Consider the following 21,799-nt stretch of genomic DNA (forward strand, 5'->3'; position numbering starts at 1 on the left):
GAAAATATACTAATTTTTATACGAGTGAGACTGCACTTTTCTGCTTAGTCAGATCGCTTACCATTCTGTTTTTAGTCAGTCTTTGATTAAGAGCTAACAACATAAATAAACAATGTGTTTATTTCTGCTTAGTATTTTAAAAAAACAAAAGATTAATCTTAGCAGGTATTTAATTACATTACTCGGATATTCTACGGTAGTGCGAGGATAAAGTGTAGTGTGCACACAAGCTCCATTGCTTTATGAATCATTTTAATTTTTTCTTTCATTTGTTATCTTTGTTTAATTAAGTAAGAAATATTGATCAAGAGTAAGAAAAAAGTCAGTGACAAAAGTTTTCATTCATTAAGATTAAGCCTACTTGCCAGCTTCAAAAACATCAACTATGTCTACTATTATCTTACAAACAGCAAAGTTGTGAGTAAAAGTACAAATAAAAATATTAAAGTAATATGAGTAATAGGAATTTTACTAAAAAAAATTAGCAAGGTTGCCTTTCTAAAACTAGTTTCATTTATTAAAAATTTCTTAGAAAAAGCGGGTAAAGTATGTCAGCTGAGATAAACAATTTTTTGTTCAAAACATAATTATAAGATATGGATATAACTGGTGTTATTCAAAATAGTGTTAACAAAATATTAATCTTATCAAGCATTGTCGTCTAGTAGCTTTAAGTAAAATTATATCAAAATTAGTTAAAGTTTAAGGGGATACACCTATGTGTCGAAAACGATTAATCTTACAATGGTACATATAAAAAAACAAAAAACTCGTAAAGAAAATCAATGAAATAATCTGATAGTAAAAGTTAAAACGGCCTTATTGGCGTCGAACCTACCGTGTGTGACGTCATCAGTAATGACGTCACTACCGACTCGTTGTAGGGAAAATACGTTAGCAGCATAGGGGCGGAGTAAGGTTTTATTTATTTTCTCGACAACAAAGGTAAGAATCAATGTGATTTTTATTGTGATTTGTAAAGTGATGAAAATCCCTTAACATAAAATTTTAAAAGTTTAATAATTATAGTGACAAGAGTAATATCTATGTAAAAGTCCCTCATAACCTCTCCCAATATTTGTTTGTATTTCCAGTAACGTGCAAAGTCCATCAATTATCAATGCATCTGCCTATGTCTGCAATTTGTCAATTTTGAAAGTGCACCATTTCCAGTCGGAATTATGTTGAAGGAGAAAAGTTGCTGAACGCTAATCATATTTTAAAGTGCGGGAAAATGTCAGAGATGGGAAATGTCATTCGCATTACAGCTTATTGCCTTTAAACGACTGATATAAATGGAAAACCACATGAAATCAGAGGAGAAATATTGTTAGATGGCAGTATAAAATCTTTTTTGTGTTCCTGCAAGGCTGGATTAAGTCAAAAATGCAAACACGTGCTGGCTGTTTTGCTATACTGCTGCAGGTAAAATTCAATGAATTTTTTTTTGTCATTTCAATGAATAATAATTTCCTAATTGAATTTTAGAAATGATATTGATGGACTTGAACAACTATCGTGTACTGATGTAAAGTGTGCCTGGCAAAAACCCCAAAAGAAAACTCTGGAGCAGTACAAAGCAACGAGGGTGAAGGATCATGAGTGTTACTCGTCATCGCGAAGGGGTTGCGATACTTCAGATTTATCTGCAGACCAGCGTCAACGAATCATGGAGATATTGGCGAATACAGGATAGAATGCTCTCACAAAGCACATGTAAGAATAAATTACTGAAAAACTGCCTTCACCCTCGTTGCTTTGTACTGCTCCAGAGTTTTCTTTTGGGGTTTTTGCCAGGCACACTTTACATCAGTACACGATAGTTGTTCAAGTCCATCAATATCATTTCTAAAATTCAATTAGGAAATTATTATTCATTGAAATGACAAAAAAAAATTCATTGAATTTTACCTGCAGCAGTATAGCAAAACAGCCAGCACGTGTTTGCATTTTTGACTTAATCCAGCCTCGCAGGAACACAAAAAAGATTTTATACTGCCATCTAACAATATTTCTCCTCTGATTTCATGTGGTTTTCCATTTATATCAGTCGTTTAAAGGCAATAAGCTGTAATGCGAATGACATTTCCCATCTCTGACATTTTCCCGCACTTTAAAATATGATTAGCGTTCAGCAACTTTTCTCCTTCAACATAATTCCGACTGGAAATGGTGCACTTTCAAAATTGACAAATTGCAGACATAGGCAGATGCATTGATAATTGATGGACTTTGCACGTTACTGGAAATACAAACAAATATTGGGAGAGGTTATGAGGGACTTTTACATAGATATTACTCTTGTCACTATAATTATTAAACTTTCAAAATTTTATGTTAAGGGATTTTCATCACTTTGCAAATCACAATAAAAATCACATTGATTCTTACCTTTGTTGTCGAGAAAATAAATAAAACCTTACTCCGCCCCTATGCTGCTAACGTATTTTCCCTACAACGAGTCGGTAGTGACGTCATTACTGATGACGTCACACACGGTAGGTTCGACGCCAATAGTAACAAATCCCAAGGGTACCAAATAATATGTTTTTATGAACTTGTTACATAACGTGAAAGCAGTGCTGAAGCAACTTAATAATATGAATTTATTTTAAAGTAAGTATTATACAATTGTCAAAAAGTGAGATACAGTCTATGTTTGAGAAAAAAAATTTTTTTTAAGTTTATTTAATAATTTTTTTATTGAAAAAAAAAAAAAGAAAAAAAACACAAGAAATTGTTTTATAGTTATTCTATAAAACGATTATGTATAGGTGTTGCTTGACGTAGTTTCTTTTTTTACAACTATGTCGTGCAAACTGACTGTACAAAGTCTAGAGAGACGAGCCAGTAACCTTCTTCAAGCGTCTATAATATCATTCAATAATGTAACAACTTAGACAAAATTTTTATTGAATGATATATATTTTACTTTTAATTATAAATTCTACTCTCAAATCTTTGAAAATGAAAATCAATTATATTAGATGGGTCCTAGGATAAGACATTTTTTTATCTAGGTATCTTAACTATAAGAAAATATTTAAAAAAGATAAAGATAGATTGCATGTCTGAAACTCTAAAATTTGAGTGAAAAGTGGAAAGACTTGCAAAAACGAAGCTTCATACGAAATTTTAAGAGGAAAAAAAAATTTAATAAAGTACAATGTACAATCAAGATTTAAAAGAAATAACTTATCCGAAAAGTTTAAAATATAGTCATGATTTTTTGCTGTTTCATAATTCACATGTTATAGATAGTAAAGAGCATTTTGTAATCTAGATAGCATTTAATATTTATTATCTTACTATCCATGAAAAATATGAATAGTAAAATTAAAAATACTGTCAAGAATGTGAAAGTTAATAAGTAAGAGGTTAATGAGCTAACTTGAGCATTAGAAGATAAATGGGAAAACTAATTGTTATGACTGTCAAGAAACTGATAGTTGAGTGTGTCATCATTGCAATTTTTATTTTTCTCTCATAAATTTAGTTAGTAATATACTATAAACTACAACAAATTGTAAGTAGGTTACAAGCACATCACATGAAGCTGTACTACATAGTGTAAGCACTTATTCAAGTAAGTGACCGTTCTTTCTTCACATGTACACAAAGCTTAAAAGTAAAAAAATTAAAGAGCATTTAATAATTTATAAAATCAAGATTTCAATAGACATTACATGGATAGTTTTAATAGCTACTGTATTAGAGATACTTCCGATAAATAATCAGAGATTATGTGTGCACATTACAAAAAAATTTCTAACAACGTATTTGTCATAGCCAATAAAGTGCAGTAAAAGGTATTTTTTTAGCATTTAATACTTTTAATGATAACTTGAAACTAGATACTTATGATAAAAGTAATACCACTTGGATTTTTTAGACTGTATGTTTTCTTGAGCATGTAACAATTTTTGCATGTTTGACTGGCTAACGAATAACCCTTTCTCCAATAGTGTACAGAAAATTTTCTTATTAGTTCCTGATTTTAAAAAGATGCAATGATTATAATAATGATTATAACTTAACCTTACAAGCATTTTGGGAAATATGACACAATTCATGGGTCGCAGTATCCGAAAGACGTTAAACTATCCTTGTTAACTAACAGTAATAAAAAGTCATGAGTAAATACTATCCCTATTGTTGCGGTCCAATAAAAACCAACAAAAAGTTCATTGATTTTACCATAGGATTTTTCTATTGGTTTGTTATCGGTATTTGCACCCGTAAATCCAAATAAAATCCGAAATGGTCAAAAATAGATTTTCTATGTCATTTATTATAACTAGGACATGATTGAACAAAAATAAATTGACAAATTTATGTCATACCATCCGGATGGTAACACCAAAACGGGGGGACTAAAGTATTTTTTACAAAATTCTAATAAAAATTAATAACTAACTTTTCTTTCAATTTACATATAAAATACTCTAATCCCCCCGTTTTGATGTTACCATCCGGATGGTATGACAAAAATTTGTCAATTTATTTTTGTTCAATCATGTCCTAGTTATAATAAATGATATAGAAAATCTATTTTTAACCATTTCGGATTTTATTTGGATTTACGGGTGCAAATACCGATAAGAAACTAATAGAAAAATCCCATTGTAAAATTTTATTGGTTTTTATTGGACCGCAACAACAGGGATTGTTACCTCAAGACTATATTTTTCCTGTCAAGAATTAAGAACAGAATTATCTGAGTAGATGATCGATAATGGCAGTAAGTGAGCCATTATTTACCACTTCATTTCATCCATAGCCTAGTTCATGAATAGCTTAAGATTTTGTAGTTTAAATTTTCTTGTTCTTGTTGATACAGACAATTTAACAAATATTCTGAGACTTGATAAACATGAGTAAGACAATTATTTCAAATCATTGGTTGACTAAAAATAAGCTGTAATATCTTTCAATTACTTTTAAATTATAGGAAGTTATACGTAATAAACATAATGAGAAAAAAATTAGTCTTGCTTCTACGTTCTTACACAATATATTCAAAATAGGTCCCACGATCAAGGAAAAAATTTAATATTCTAGATAACGAATCTTCTATCTTTCTAAGATAATTTCTGAAGATCTTTTTCTATTTTTGCCATAATAGTTAATTATATTTTTTGTATTTTGCCATTAAGATCATCATAATACAAAGCTAATATTGTTTGCCTTTAACTCTTGTGATTTCACTTAATATCTTTTAATAACAAAGATTTATGCTCACTCTTATCAAATTTAACATAACTCTTTTATTTTATTTTGCTGAACTTAAACGTTAAGCATACATATAAAAGCCCATGCAGTATCATTATTTGAACATGTTCTGATAACGCTTGCTGTAATACAATCTAGTATCAAGATTCAATTGTTTAGTACGGTAAGTAGAGAGTGTGGCTTCATTTGTACATTTAAAGTACATCGTTGCAAAGAATGTTGATTTTATATTAATATGTATACATTTTTGTTTTACCATGTATGTGTTTGCTACAATACGTAAGGTATATAATGATGTTACTCCTAAAGAATTTTTCTGTTTCCCTCAAACTTTTTTTTCTTTCGCAGGTTGCGCGGTAGAAATCTGCGTGTTTGTTTACTTAAAGCAATGTAAATGCCAATTTTCGTGACATTGGTACATAATAAAATCCGTTTTTAATTTGGATTTACACGTTCCAAGAAAAAGAATTTTTTTTCGAGGCACACACTAAAACCGATTTTTTTCTCATTCTATATAACCTCAGAAATAAGAAAAAAATTGTGTACAAGCATTTAAGGGCTTGTGACACTGTTTTCCACCCCACCAAAGATTTTGAATACTGATTTCATAAAGTGAAAAAGCCGGAACAAACCGTAAAATGTCAGGAACTTGTTAAATCGCACCAGGTTAAAAAAAAACTTATTTCCCCACATTATGTTGACACTTGAAAAACATAAATCACCCTTAACTTTTTCATTAGGTACCTAGAAATGTAAATAATTTAAGGTGAATTGACCTGTCTAAAGCATCCTCATGAATTGCAGTACCTAAAATTGTTATAGAAATGTGGTATTTTACCTCAAAAATCCTCTCTCGGGGATTTTTGAGATCACTAATCACAAATCAGAGGTCTATTCACAAACAGGAGTAGTTTCAACCTCTGAAATGACCCCCACTTTTAAGAAATCACTAAAAAATTTATACCCTAGCCTCCAAAGTCGTTTCTCAGGAGTTTTCAAGGTTGCTGATCATTCAAGGTCCATTTGTATTCAGGGGTGGTTTCGATGCCATTTGACTCTTCTAATTAGCGATATTTAAACAAGTTCTTTATGGTTCTTAGAGAGAGTACTTCCAAGGTTTAATAGTAGCATTTTTAGGATTTCCTGAAAGTGAGGGTGATTTTAGGGGTTGAAACTACCCCTACACACAAGTGAACCTCGGAATTGTGATCAACGACCTCGAAAGCTCCTGTAAAACGATTTTGGATGTAAATTATAAATTTTTTCATGATTTACTGCAAGTGGGGGTGATTTCGAGGGGTTCAAACTACCCCTGCTTGCAAATAGACTTCTAATCCATAATCAGTGACCTACAAAACCTCTGAGAGAGGATTTTCGAGGTAAAATAATACATTCTCACACCAATTATTGGTACTGCAGTTTATGGCGAGGCTTGAGATGAATAAATTTACCTTAAATTATTTACATTTTAAGGTTATGCATAGGTTTAGGGGGATTAATGTTTTTAAACGCCTACAAAATCCGAAAAAATAAGATTTTTTTAAAACCTGGTACGGTTCAACCAGTTTCTAATATTTTGAAGTTTTGTCTGTCTTTTTGACGTTAAAAAACCAGTATTCAAAATCTTCAGTGGGGTGGAAAGCAGTGTCACAATCTTTAAAATGCTTGCTCACAATTTTTCCCTTATTTGACAGGGTACATAGAATGAGAAAAAATTGGTTCTAGAGTGTGCTTTGAAAAAAAAGATTTTTTTTGGAACATGTAAATACAAATTAGGAATGGAATTCCTTATATGGATTCATTTATTACACATTCCAGGAGTACAGCCATGTGTTATACATTTTCCATGTTCTGTCACGGATCAACTTGAAGAAGCAGTCAATTTTATGATCGTACATTTCAATAGTGAGCAGTATGGCACATCAAAAGAGAGTGTCAAAGATATTCTGTTGAGTTCTCTCTGCCTCACTGCTGTTGACTCTCCAGTGTACTTGCTGATTTTGATTAGTGCTCTACATTATTGTTCTTCACCGATTTTAACTAATACCGTTTAGTGTCCTGACCTTCACTGACTCCCCACACAATTTCAATTGAAGAACTCAGTAGAACTTTTTATAAATGGAAATGTTTCTCATACATAATACTCTAAAATATATTTTGAAAGCTCATTTTTATACATTTCATTTCAATATATACATGACTACATAGTCCCTGGTGCGCTGAAGTTCTTATAATAACATAATCATTAAACTCCAGATATACTTTTGTATTTGTTTGTTTATTTATGCCATGATAGTAATACATACATACATTTTATTAATTCAAACTAAAGTTACAATAAAAATCGTGTATGCACTGCTTCGTTAAGGTGGTTAATTTTCATGAGTTATCTTACAGAGCACTATCAAACCATGAAGAGACAGAATCTCCGTCCTCGTTTGTGGAGTTAGACCATCAATATAATATTTTTGTACAAATTTTAGCAATAAATTACCACGATTGAACTTTACTACAGTTCCTTTAATCGTCAATTACTTATTAATGGAGTGCAATTGTAACTATTCGAATAAATATGTTTAAGGATGTATATTATTATAAAAATGCAGCCTGCCTCTTATTTTATCTTTTAGCTTATACATGTCCATAGAACTCTTTGAATATTTATTTTCAAATAACAAATATTTTCGCTATAATAGCAAACTTCTACTTTTAACTAGAAATAAATTTTATTCTTTAAAATAATATTCAAAACATATTAAAACTGTATACATGCATTCAGAAAAATGTATCTCAACATTTCTAAAACAATCGCATGATTTAAATCAAATGTTTATCCGGTTATCTATTTCAGAATACAAAATAAAGGTTTTAAGACAGAAATAAAATTTTATATGTTTTTGTTAATGAATATGTATATTTATGTATAACATATATATAAAGCAATTATGACAAAAATAAAGTTTTAACTTAATTAAACACGTTAATTTTTTTTAGAAGGCTTACCACATAGTTCTTTTATTGAGTGGGGGCCACTTTCACATACAACTTTCAAAAACTAGATCGTTAAAAAAATTAGCTTTTATGTACCTTAATACCACTTTAATGCGATTGTCCTACGGCTTAGACTTTTAATACTTCTTATTTTTTTAAAGTTTTGCTAATGAGTGACATATTTTAACTATACAACCATGATGGTAGCCAAACCAAATTTTCAGTTCTAATATACGTTACTATGTTTACTATAGTTGTAAGACCAGATGCAATCATTGAACGCCCGAATTGCAAAGTGCGTGGATACATGTATGGGTGCAATATAACTTGCACACACACACACAAATATTTATTTTGCTCACATCAACTTAATAATTTATCATGTTAGAACTGAATGAATTTTATACTTCTTTTAATTACAATATAAAGTTATTTATCATGAATAGTCAAACTTATTTTATTATAATCATTACTTCTACTATTTTGACTCATAATTTTTTTTTACAAATGTTATAAATTTCTCATTGTTATATCAAACACTCAGACCAACACTTATTACAATTTTTTTTCCTTTCTTGGCAGTTTTTATACACCCATCTAAAAGAAAAATGTCATGTTTATGACCTCTGTCTTCACAGTTCTCTGAGATCTCTTATTTCAGATTTAAGAATAGGAGTTACTCACCTTTGAAGTATCCACATAAATAAATAATACCAAATACATTTTTCATAGAAGAAAAGGTATCGTAAACAAAAAGTATTGACTCTAGAAAAATTGTTCTGCTTAAAACCTGTATTTTTCCTTTCCTTCTACACCTATTATCTCAGTTACCAGAAATGCACGTCCGTACCACGGAGTGTCAGCAAAGATAAAGAATGTCTAATATTTTTGAAACTTCTGTGAGATAAAAATCCTTCTACTTTTCTTGTAAGAGTGAACGGTATCAGAAACTACGAATAACTGGCGAGAGGTAAAAAAGAGCCCCAAACGCTGTTAATAAGGAGACTTACCCTGAATACATGTGAGATATGGGCCACACGCTCATCGAAATGGGCAAGTTATTATACGTAGAGTATAATAATATTCGAATTTTTTCGAGAGTCTTTGAGAATTTTCGATAATGATCGATATTTTTAAATAATTTTTGTTAGAATTTGGACTTTTTTTTCAAAATTATTAATAGTTATTGAAAAATATCGACAAATATTTAAAATTATTGTAAGTTTATTTGATATTTTTTGTCGTTATTAAAGTATGTTAACAATTATTATAGAACAGATTTCAATTCATGAAACCATATAAATTACTTTTTGGTGTTACAGAAATGAACCTACACTATGGAGCATTGAATTACGTATATGTGTAACACAATCTTTTGAGTTGAATTTTTGAATATGAACATTAGTGGTAACATGTTGCTAGCTGAATTTCGAAGTTTGGCTAGATAAATTTTTCCCGCTTTCTTATCTTTTTTAAGACACAAATCCAAATGGGATTTTACTTCTTCAATTCTAAGTTGATTTTTATCTTGGTTTACGTAAATTTTGCCTTCAAAATTTTACAATCCATCAGGACTTACTGTGCCCACTCAAAAATAATCACGTATCTTTTTTGCAACAAAAATCACGTGAATGGTGTAACAAATCAGGAAGAACGTGACGTGATATCGATACGTGATAAAATTACGTCATGAGATCAAATAATTTTTATAAGTTTTTTGAACTTAATTTGAATAACAATTTATATTTTCATACAACAAAAATACAACATTGTTTCCAAATAGAACAAAATCTCATTTTTTGACATGATTTTATAATTTGTCAAAATCACGTCCCGTTTCTTTGAATTTGTTACACGGTTCTCGTAGTTTTATGATGTAATTTTATAACGTAAGAAAGATACATTATTATTTTTTGGTGTGTAAATTACTGTATTTGCATTTGGAGATTATAATTTGTTAGAACTCAGCTAAGAATGTACACGTCAGGGCTGTCAATTCTTTCCCAGACTTCATGTACAAAGATGTCAATGGTGTTACATTACTTACAAGACCATAAGCTTAATTTTAAAATTGGTGTCACAAGTACAGTCATGCTAGGAAAGAATTAACAATTAACCACGGGTGTACACGTAAGAATAAGTTGATTATGTCCATGATTCAATCCAGAATCTCAAAGTTAATTTTGAATGAAGATCTTTTACACTTATGTTCACATAAATCTGCATGTTTATTTCTAATCAGAAAATCAGGGGAAGATTATTTGGAAGGAAAAAGATATCTTCACAAAAATCAATAGATGACTTAATTAATAGCAGTTTACTAACTGTTCAATTATTCGCCAAAAGATCCACTCAAGATATTAAATCCATATGATTTATTATTTAAGTGATCCTCTGATGATCCTCTGGAAAATATGAATACTAGTAATCGTATTGAATATGGTAGGCTTGAATGTATTAAGCATATTTTAAAAATACGAGATGTTTGATGCATAATTTCTATAGGATAGAAAAATAATACGGTTATCTTTAGAATCACAGTATCTATAAGTCACATATTAGACAATGAGGTATTCAAGATCCATTAACTAGTTTGATGATGGAGTTATCTTTTTTTCAAATTCTTTGAATATCGTTGCATTGCATACCGTCAATTTTGAAAATATTTTTTTTTATTTTTTATTTGATTTCATTTGAACCCTATTTTTTCTTGTTTGATTTGTGATAGCTCGAAAAGAAGTACTTTAGTAGGAAAAGTATAAAGATTAGTTTAAAATGTATTATACGTTATAGGCAATCAGTCAAACGCAGTATCTGTAATGAAAATAAGTTCATTTGCAATAAATTAAATTATAACTTTCATAAACAATCTTTAATTATTTAATTTTAACTACTATCCGAAGAAAATTCGAATGCATGGAGTGAAAGTAATTTGAAAAATACAAAATTATATTACATGGTTCTAAAAAATCTCAGATACTCCAAAGTATTTGTAAAGAATTCCGATAAATTTCAAATATTGGCTGATAATTCCAAAAATTTTCAAATAAAAAAGTCCAAATTTCAACAGCCGTTATTTAGGACTATTAATTTTTATTTGCAATAGTTAAAAATTTTTCTCTAATTTTTAGTTGTAGTAAAGAATATTCATTACTTCTGGAAACAATCTTAGATTGAAAAAAAATTTCAATATTATAGTCTATTTAAAATAACTTGCGCCAAAACTGCAACTATTGGTACTTTCCTTATCCCTCACTTAAGCAAGTAAAGTGTTTACTTTTAACTTCTAAATATTAATTAATATCACTATAACTTATATTTTAAATTCAATGACTATTGTAAATTTTGTAATTTTGGGTTTAATTACATTATCTATTATACTTCTAAGTTTTGAGAGGAATAGTAGATGTATTGCCATTTATTATGATTATTCTTGTTATTGTTTTTATTATTAATGATCATTATAATTATTAAAATTATTGTTCACTATACTTATTAGTTTTAAAGAAGAGAGTGATCTTAGAACTATCAACCAGTATGGTTATCGTCGTGATTGTTGCCATAGTAACTTATTAGCTACTATAGTTGTTATCGCCAAATGTATACGTTATTCGAGTGTTTCATCTGATCACAAGATCGTTTGACAAACATTAATTAATTTAAAACAATAAAATTAATCATCAGTTTATTTTACTAACAAATATTTCTGACTTGTATTTAAGATTTAAGTAAACTTCAGTCACATTTTTTTGTGCAGCTATACACTTTGAAATTCATAGTGTTGATCGCTATCTTTTCATATTGATGTCCTAATTTCAGTTACATGTTCTGCGAACACTACTATGTAAAATATTTCAACAAAGGCTTTTCTTAATGCTCACAGATACTTTATTACTTCTTGATTTTCTTTTATTAACTCTTATTTAGATTGTATTAACTTTTTAAACATACTTACTTCTACGTATAGCTGTGCGCTTCTATTCAAAATAGTTTTGTTTCAGTTTACCTTCAGCACGTACAGATAAAACAACTCACTGTTTACATTCTCCGTAATATGCAAGAAGCCTTAACACTTAACTCCTTTTATTTTGAGCCACACTTTAACAGTTGTAAGTTTTTCTGTAAATAATTAGTTTGCTATATTTTTATCTAAATTAAAATATGTGCCTATTGTTGTAGCTGCTTCGTGTATTGTAAGGTGCTTGCAGAGCAATTATTTACTCACAATACCCAGGTCACTTTTTCAATACAAACGAAATATTTTTAAGCACTTAAAAATCCATATTTTGTCTCTTTTCTTTTATTGTAAACATATTTTTTTTATAAACATTTCAACGAAAAAAAGAGTTATTTGCAAAACTATGATAACAAAATAACGATTCCAAAATACGGTATCGATTAAAAAATGAAGACTTTCTTTTACATTTTTTTGAATGAGACAAGAATTTCCTCAAAGCATTCTTTCTACTTTTTAAACTTCAGTTTTTAGTAACAGCCATCGTCGATAATGATAACGTTGACTCATCCATAATATGATCTTTGTATTTATCGACTAATGTGGTAAAACATTCCATAAGATGAAATCTTTTATCAATACATCTAGCCACTTATCTGATCTCTAAGAAAGTGCACCTAGGCATAATTACTACTGTCCAATATGTCTTTTTTGTTTGATTGGATTAATTTTTTTTATGTCTGATGATTTTTTATTAAATTTGAACATATTTTGCTCCATACTATGAAATTAATGTCAATTTGATATTATCTGCCTGCAACTAACTCCAGCATTAAAGAACAGTTTTATTATTTTGCTTTAAATAGAGCCGTTTTTATATAAAATATCAACTAGATAAGCTCGTAGAATCTTAATAATAATCAAATTGATACTGTATGCTTAGGGAAGTAATGGACTATGTTGTGTCTTATAAATAAAAGCGCAGGATTGAAGATCTTATTCAAACAAAACTTTATTACATATAAGCTGAGTAAAAAAGAGAATCTACATACAAACTTTCTGGTGGTCAGTGTAAAGTCATGACTCCCCATGTACAATCATGCACGCATGGCAGTACTTGAAAGGAAGATAAATTGTAAGGTTATTAATCCAAGCCCAAATATTCCAAGCTCATGGAAGAAACCATCGGTATCTTCCGTATCATTAAATCTTCTCATCACAAATCAAAGTAAGACATTTATACCATCTGTTAACGATTTGTATGGTTTCTGCTATAGATAGGATAAGTGGCTACAAATAACTTCTTATTATTTTCACCCTGTTTACTGGTGTGTCAGTAAAATACCTTGTAAAAGCTCGAACGATTCTGTAGAGCTAGATGACCAAACTTGACGTGGCTTTTCTATTATTTCCTTTGTTGGCTATTCAAAACCCCTTTTAATAAACTTAAATCTGAAGCAATTGAAAAATGCTCCACTTCTATTGGCATACGATAATCAGTAACCGCAAATGTATAGATAGCGGTACTCTTCATACAAGCACTCTCTATTACCATCCATACATGCCCTTTCTCAATACATAAGATATAGAGAATACTTGATAATATAAATCCACATAATTTCTTTTTCACGAAATTTTCCTTTGGAGAAATAATTAAGAACGAGAAAAAATCCTCCCCGGGTGCGGATCGAACACACAACCTCCTGTTTACTAGACAGTTGCTCTACCACTTGAGCTACCGAGGAGCTGTGCATTCACTCGCACCGTAAGTTTAGATAATTTCTCGTTCTCAATTCTTAAGCTGTCTTTCACCTAAGCTCGATATTGTAGGCATGTGACTCCAATGCTTGTCAGTAAATTAGAATTCAATACGTCCAATAGGTATACAAGCGAGCGTTGAAACACTTTAATCAATGTATCAATAGGCGCATATGTATAGATGGCGGTACTCTTCATACAAGCACTCTCTATTACCATTCATACATGCCCTTTCTCAATATATAAGATATAGAAAATACTTGATAATACAAATCTACATAATTTCTTTTTCAAGAAATTTTCCTTTGGAGAAATAATTAAGAACGAGAAAAAACGGCCATCTATACATATGCGCTTATTGATACAATGATTAAAGTGTATCGACGTTCGCTTGTATACCTATTGGACGTATTGAATTCTAATTTACTGACAAGCATTGGAGTCACATGCCTACAATATCGAGCTTAGGTGAAAGACAGCTTAAGAATTGAGAACGTAAACTTATCTAAACTTACGGTGCGAGTGAATGCACAGCTCGTGCATGCATGTGAAGCCTCGGTAGCTTAAGTGGTAGAGCAACTGTCTAGTAAACAGAAGGTTGTGTGTTCGATCCGCACCCGGGGAGGATTTTTTCTCATTCTTAATTATTTCTCTAAACGAAAATTTCTTGAAAAAGAAATTATGTGGATTTGTTTCATCAAGTATTTTCTATATCTTATGTATTGAGAAAGGGCATGTATGTATACCTATTGGACGTATTGAATTCTAATTTACCAACAAGCATTGGAATCACATACCAATAATCAGTAACGTCATTTCATCCTAAATTATATGTTCCTTACCGAAAATCAGGGTCAATTTCGTGATAAACTAAGACTCCTGCTCTCTGCAAGTTGTTTACTAAAGCTAACGCTATTTACCAAGGATGGTGTTCTGCGAGTTAGCGGTTGACCTAATAATTTTTTTCTAGATTAAGGTGTGAAGCACCCATTAATACTTTACAGTCATGATAACATTTCTTGGCTTACCCTCATCGTATACACACATTGAGAGCGCTACTGATGTTGCTGCGGGCCGTGAGCCCCGGCGCACACACACATCGAGAGCGCTACTGCTGTTGCTGCGGGCCGTGACTTCCAGCGAACACACACACCGAGAACGCTGCTGTTGATGGTTGCTGGCTTCGAGAGCCGCGACATACACACATCGAGGGCATTATGCTGTTGCTGTGTGGGGGTGCACAGCTCTCTCACGGCCAGAGTCGGCAACTCTCCTTTCGGCCTGACCGATCATGGCTCGGCGCCTGTGCCGTGGCTTGCGGGCACGCGTCAGTCTGAACTGGCTGCTCAAACTATGCACACGTAACTGTACATCTAATTTGGTACTAAAATAAACTTCTTGTTTCCAGATCAAGTTGTATCTCTCTCTCTCACCTTCATCCACGTACATGGCAGCTGTGGGCTGTCATCCTCGGACACACCCTCTCCGGGGTATCCCATCCCCACAGCTGCATACCATGAGAGCCTCTGCTAAGTACCTTACTATTCTTCTTTAAATAGCAGAAGTATAAGTTTCAATCATTAGATACATTAAGAAATTTAAATTTAACTATATATAAGTGCGTATCGTTCAGATTAGTGTTCCGTTAAAATTTTGCCTTTCCTCTCGTTATTTCAATTTGTTACTCAAAATGGAAACCCTATAAAAGGAACAAGTTAAAATACATACGAAAATAAGTAATTATTTCGCAAACCTTAAAAAATATGGTGAAGAAAAAATGACTACAGGATGGGCGGAGACTTCAATAGAAGCCTTAGATAAACTTTTGTTGAAATTCAATGAAAATCATGAAGAGATTATGTCAATTACTACTGTAGATAAAAATCGCTTACATTTCACATTAGAGTTACTGGATGAAGTCAAAGATCTGTATTATGCAGTTAAAAGAAGTTTTATCGAATTTATTAGAAAGGTTAACGCTCAAGAGTCACCGGTAATACCTCCAACTCAATTAAATCTGATAGTTCAGTTAACAACTAACTTGTGTCTCTCTCGTATTGAACTGCCTAAATTCTCGGGGAAGTATTCTTAGTGAGAAAACTTTCGTGATACTTTTCGATCTTTAGTTCATAGGAAAGAAGACATAGACAATATTGTAAAATTCCACTAACTACGTGAGCACATAAGTGGAGAAGCTCTCAAAATGATTAAATCTATTGAATTGACTGCCGATCAATATCCTTTAGCTTGGCAGACATTGTCAAATTATTACGATAGTCAGTGCCGTCTCGTGAGCAATTGTCTTCAAGATATTATTTCATATAAACCTATGAAATCGAAAGAGGGGTCAGAACTGAAGCGCATTAGTAAAAAGATGCTCAATCCGATGGACTCACTTAATACCCTGGGCTGCGACTTGAAAACCGGTGACCTTTATATTGCTCTTGTTGTTAGTAAATTTGATGTTTCTACTAATAAGAATTGGCACAAGTTTCTTGAAAGTATAACAGAACCACCTACTCTCGCTAAGTTACGTTAATTCATATCATCTCAGTTTATAACTGTAGAATCTTGTGAGACCGTTAACACTGCCCCAAAGTCTCAAGTAGTGAAATAGAATTCTAGACACTTTTCTACGGTCTCCCACTAATCCCATGCTTCTTCTGAGCCTAATAAAGACCAACGTGCTGTTAAGGAAATGCTGACTTGTTTACTTTGCAAAGGCGCTCATATTTTGAGTAAATGTGATAGTTTCAAAACTCTTTCCACCAAGGCTCGTCATGAATTTGTTGTGAAGGATAAACTATGTTTTAATTGCTTAGCTTGGCATCGGTTGAAGGATTGCACATCCAAATTTAGTTCTCTGACATGTAAGAGAAGGCACCATACCCTCCTGCATTTACAAAAGCTTGCTCAGAGTCAGGAGCACCAGGATCATAAAAGGAGTGATAATAATTTCTCTAACACTAAAGGACCCGATTCTAAGCAAGTTTCGCATCATGTTGAGTCACCTCCTTTTAGTGGAATTGGTGTATTGTTAGCTACGGCTCGTGTATATGTCATTAGTCCAACTGGCATGCGTTTGTTAGTTAGAGTTCTTATCCACCAATGCTTGCAATGCTCCATTGTGTCTGATTCTCTTGGCAACGTATTGAAGTTGAAATGACAGCATTCGAGCATTTTCGTCTCCTAGATCTGGTGGCGCTATTGTAGGAGTTGCCAAGGGGGTTATTAGTTTTGAAATAAAGCCCAGGTTTCCATCACAATTCAAGATGTCGGTCTTATCAACCTCCAATCAGTCGATACGGAACCAGTTTAAACTACTTTTAAGACCTTTAACTAGCTGACCTATAATTCACTAGCTTTGATAAAATAGGCATAATCCTAGAAGCTGAAATTCATGCAAGGGTTGTAGAGGAAGAAATTAAAAGAGGTAGTCCCGATGAATCAATTGCCACTCGTACTTCTCTAGGTTGAATCTTGTTGGGTCCAATGGGTTCAGTTAAATCTTTTACTCGTAGTACTGTCTCATTACATTGTTCAGAAGAGCCCCAGCTTCTACCATTGTTGCAACGATTTTGGGAGATGGAGGCGATTCCTGATAGTTTGTAGAAATAGTTAACACCTGATGAGATAAATTGTGAGAATCATTTTTCTTATACATACTCAAGAGACGAGTTGGGTAGGTATGTCATCAGTTTGCCTTTTAAATACAATCCTAATGAATTTCCTAAATCTCGTGAGGACTCTAGACATCTATCTTTAAATATGATGAATTTTCTGGATCGTAGATTCCCAAAAAACCCAGAACCTCACAACTTGTATATTAAATGCATGCAAGAGTATCAAGAGCTAGACCAGATGTGTGAAGTTAATACTGATTAAGCTAAAGTGTTGGGTTATGTCGCATCACGGTGTAATCAAACTGTCGAGCTCCACTACTAAACTTCGTACCTTGTTCAATGGCTCAGCAAAGATTTCTTCTGGTACTTCATTAAATGAGCTTCTTCAATCAGGGTCCAACTTACTCCCTAGTCTTCCTGATCTTATTTCTTACTGGAGAAACTACAAATTCGCTTTTATATCCGATATCGAAAAAATGTTCCGACAAATCTGGATTTATGAGTTAGATAGGAAGTTTCAATGCATATATTGGCAATTCAAGCTCTCGACACCTATAAAAATTTACTCGTTAAAGAATGTTACTTATGGGTTAGCTAGTTCACACTTTTTAGCTACACGCATTATAAAGCAGTTAGCTTTTGATTACAATGAAGCTTATCTTTTAGCTTCCACGGTATTAAGCATGAAATTTATATGGATGAAATATTATCCGGAGGTCATTTACTAATTGAAACTCAAGAAAAAAGAAATCAATTGATTAACGTGACCAACCTTGGAGGTTTTCCTTTGCACAAATGGTCCGCTAATAATGATAAGGTTTTGGAAGGTCTGTCCGATACTTTACTAGCAGCCAATCCAACTATTACCATAAGTGATTCAGAAGTTTTTGTCCAAATTCTTAGACTCGTGTGGTTACTGTCTGAGTATGTGTTTCGTTATCGTATCTGTGAAACCCCTAGCCGTTAAATATGGTCCAAAATATCTATACTTTCTCACATATCTCGGTTGTATGACCTTTTTGGTTAGATAGCTCTAATTATCGTTTATGTTAAAATTTTTCTACAAAATTCTTCTCACAATTTGATACTTCATGGTCATCCTCAATTTACTTCAAGTACATGGCGTCGCGAGCATTAGATTATCTGAGCACGACAAAGTGCTCGCTCTGTCATCACTAAATGTTTTACATGTAAACGCTAGTCTGCTAAAACTTCGTATCAAATCATGGCAGATCTGCCTAGCGCTAAAGTTAGACCCACTGCAGCCTTTCAGAAGACAGGTGTTGATTACGCTGGACCCTTTCCCGTTAGATTAGCCAAATTTAGAGGTAAAGGTACAACTAAAGGATACGAGGTCATATTTGAGACGCCGATGGACCGAGCTTTGCAATTCTTACGATCTAATTACACAATTGTTAACTTTAAAAACCAATTGGCACTTTAATGCTCCAGCTGCCCACCACTTTGGTGGAGTTTGGAAAGAGCTGTAAAGTCTACCAAGCATCACTTAAAGAGAGTAGTAGGTAAAAAAGTCTTCACATTTGTGGAATACTCTACGTTATTGTGTAAAATAGAAGCATGCTTGAATTCGCGTCCAATCTCTCCTTTGACTGATGATCCGTCAGACCTGGAAAGTTCAACTTTTGCTTACCTATGTAATATGAAACCGGTCACAATACTGCCTGAAACTGATTTGTCAGATGTGAAGGTCTCGTGCATGCAGCATTGGAGACTTATCTCGCAGATGATTTTTTTGACTGATAACAGTAAACGCATAAGATCAACTATGGGCCAATATTTAGTGGGCTGTTATCTGTGAAGAATAGTGATACAAGCAATGAGATAGTGATATAGTGAGAGGAAATGTAAGAGATGATGATGCAGCAAACGGTGATCCAAGATGATTATATTATTAGCAAGTCAATAAGTTAGTCATTGAAGAGATCGGCTATTGCTGGGGTCTTACTTCACACTATAATATACGTGGTTAAGTATGTATGTGACTTTAAAATTACCTGTGAGGGAAATGGATTTTTTAAATTTTATTGTATACCATGGATAATGTGACCGTGAATCGTAAAAGCAATTACGATTTATCGAAGACTGACATCTTTAAAGTACAAGTAATAATTTTTTACCTCTCCAAGTACATACCTACATATTAATCAACTTACATGCATAAACAATTTCGTGCTATGTGAATATATGTGTTTACATATTTTATATATTTTTATTTAAATTGATCTTAAATGAGTATAGATAATACCATAGTCGAAGATGTATCCCAGCCAAAGCTCTAATGTCGAGATGACCTCTGCTGACTATACATTTTCTTTAGCGATTCTCATCTCGTGTTATGTCATGAGATCTACTAGGCAGATGTCTCATCTCAGTGTAGATTATTGACCATCACTAGTCCACTTACATTCAAGCTGCTCCTCTATGCTTATATAAAATGATTCCACTCGAATTTCCTTTTTAAATGCTTATAAGAATAAAAGAAAGATAATTGTATACAACTATGCGCGAACTTTTTTAAATACATACTTCTTCTACACAGGGCCTAGCAGCTGCACCTGCCATATGAAAAAACGACAGTAGAGTAAGATCCCCCACTCCGATGTGCAATTTCTTGCGCTAAAAATGTTATCGCTGCGTAGAAGGTATACCTATACATATAAGTCTGTTCGCAAGCGAACTTCATGCTGACGCAGGTTACCTGAGTTGGCACTGGGCGTGTATACATATAGTCTGAGTGTACTGCGTGAGTATAGCATAGATATAGAACAGTTATAGTCAGTTGAGTCAGTTGAGTCTACCGAACAGCTGAGTGGAACAACGAGCATTGAGTTTTTTTCATTACTTATTTTTTTGGAATGAAGTTCCTTTTCTCGCGTTATGAGTTTTAGGCAAGACCAAAAAAAATATAACAAGACTTTTTTCCGACCCCGCTATAGTAATACAGTCGTGTATAAAGATGAACACATTGCCACACGTAGTTCTGAGAGATCTCTCTGTATGTTTCTTTCTGCGCACGCATCGAAGGACTCGAGGGCACTTTTTTGTTCGGCCTCCATCAGTTGTACTCAGATAGTAGCTCCTCCCCGCACCGCGTACCGTCAGCACTATACCTACACATTTACAGCGGCCACTGTAAGCATATACGTATAGCTTGACTTGACATACAATTTTTTAATCTCCGCCCGCTACCCACACCACACTGTAAAACTGGCTGTTATCCATTGCCCAAAAGAAAAAAAAAATGTAATCTTATGTTTTTTAGTAGAGAAAAAATTGGTCATTTCCCTACAAAATTTTCCCAGAAGTATGGGAAAAACAGTTTTGTCCAAGTCAGAAAATGATTTTAATTATTTATTTAAAAATTTATGATTAGTTGCCAATTGTTGTTGAGTTTTTTGCTTTTATCTCTGCTCTAACTGCTTGTAGAGTAATTTTACAACCGTTAATTTTTTTAAATTAAATATCCTACAAACAAAAGGCTTTTAAAAATTCATTATTTACTGTTATAACACACTAAGGGCTGAAAAATATTTTTATAGTAGAAGCTTTTGATCAGCCAAGAAAAAAAATACCATGTCAATTTAAAAGTAAGCGTTAAAAAACATAGATATAACGTTGTACAGTAATAAACTATTTTTAGAATTATACAATGAGTATTTGGTTTTTATCAATAAGGTTTTGAAGGTGATACTTTAAGGTGTTATTACAAACTTACTCGTTGGCTTCAAAAAATTATTGTGCTTTTATAATAACACAGTCACAATTCGTGTTTTTATTTTTTTCTGATCTCGTAGGACATGTGCCAACCCTGAACAAATTTTATTACTGTACTCGAACATAATATAATCTCGAATAACTTATTCATTTAGTCGATCCACTCTTAATAATATATATATTTTTTTTTTAAATCTTCTTGTAAATTATCGTTATTTTATACGTCATAAATATATGTAACTAGCAGCTCCCTCAGCTTCACCCAAGACGCACTCAGTGAAACAAAGTAGTGTGTTAACACGTAAAGTGAAAAGTTCTTGGTTTAACATTTTACAACTATTCCCGATACTTCTTAAAACCAATATCTTCGTATAAAAAACATATTTGTTTGGAATCGATGAAGTTGATTTGGTCAAATAATAAGATGTAAAAAGTAAAAAAAAAAATATAATTATACTAAAAAATCCCATGCGTTTCCTATGCCATTGAATAATCGTTTGCCCTG

At 32.3% G+C, this 21,799-nt stretch overlaps 1 protein-coding gene across 2 annotated transcripts in view; it reads left to right on the plus strand.

The window, feature by feature from the left end:
- Nckx30C (solute carrier family 24 member Nckx30C) overlaps nucleotides 1–21,799 on the plus strand; it is a 440,887-nt gene that overhangs the window by 300,244 nt on the left and 118,844 nt on the right. The window lies entirely within an intron of this gene.

The sequence above is a fragment of the Copidosoma floridanum genome, unplaced genomic scaffold (genome assembly GCF_036245765.1).
Source record: "Copidosoma floridanum isolate Cflo_tuat_1 unplaced genomic scaffold, Cflo_Japanese_pri ptg000024l, whole genome shotgun sequence".
In the NCBI taxonomy this organism is placed as follows: Eukaryota; Metazoa; Arthropoda; class Insecta; order Hymenoptera; family Encyrtidae; genus Copidosoma; species Copidosoma floridanum.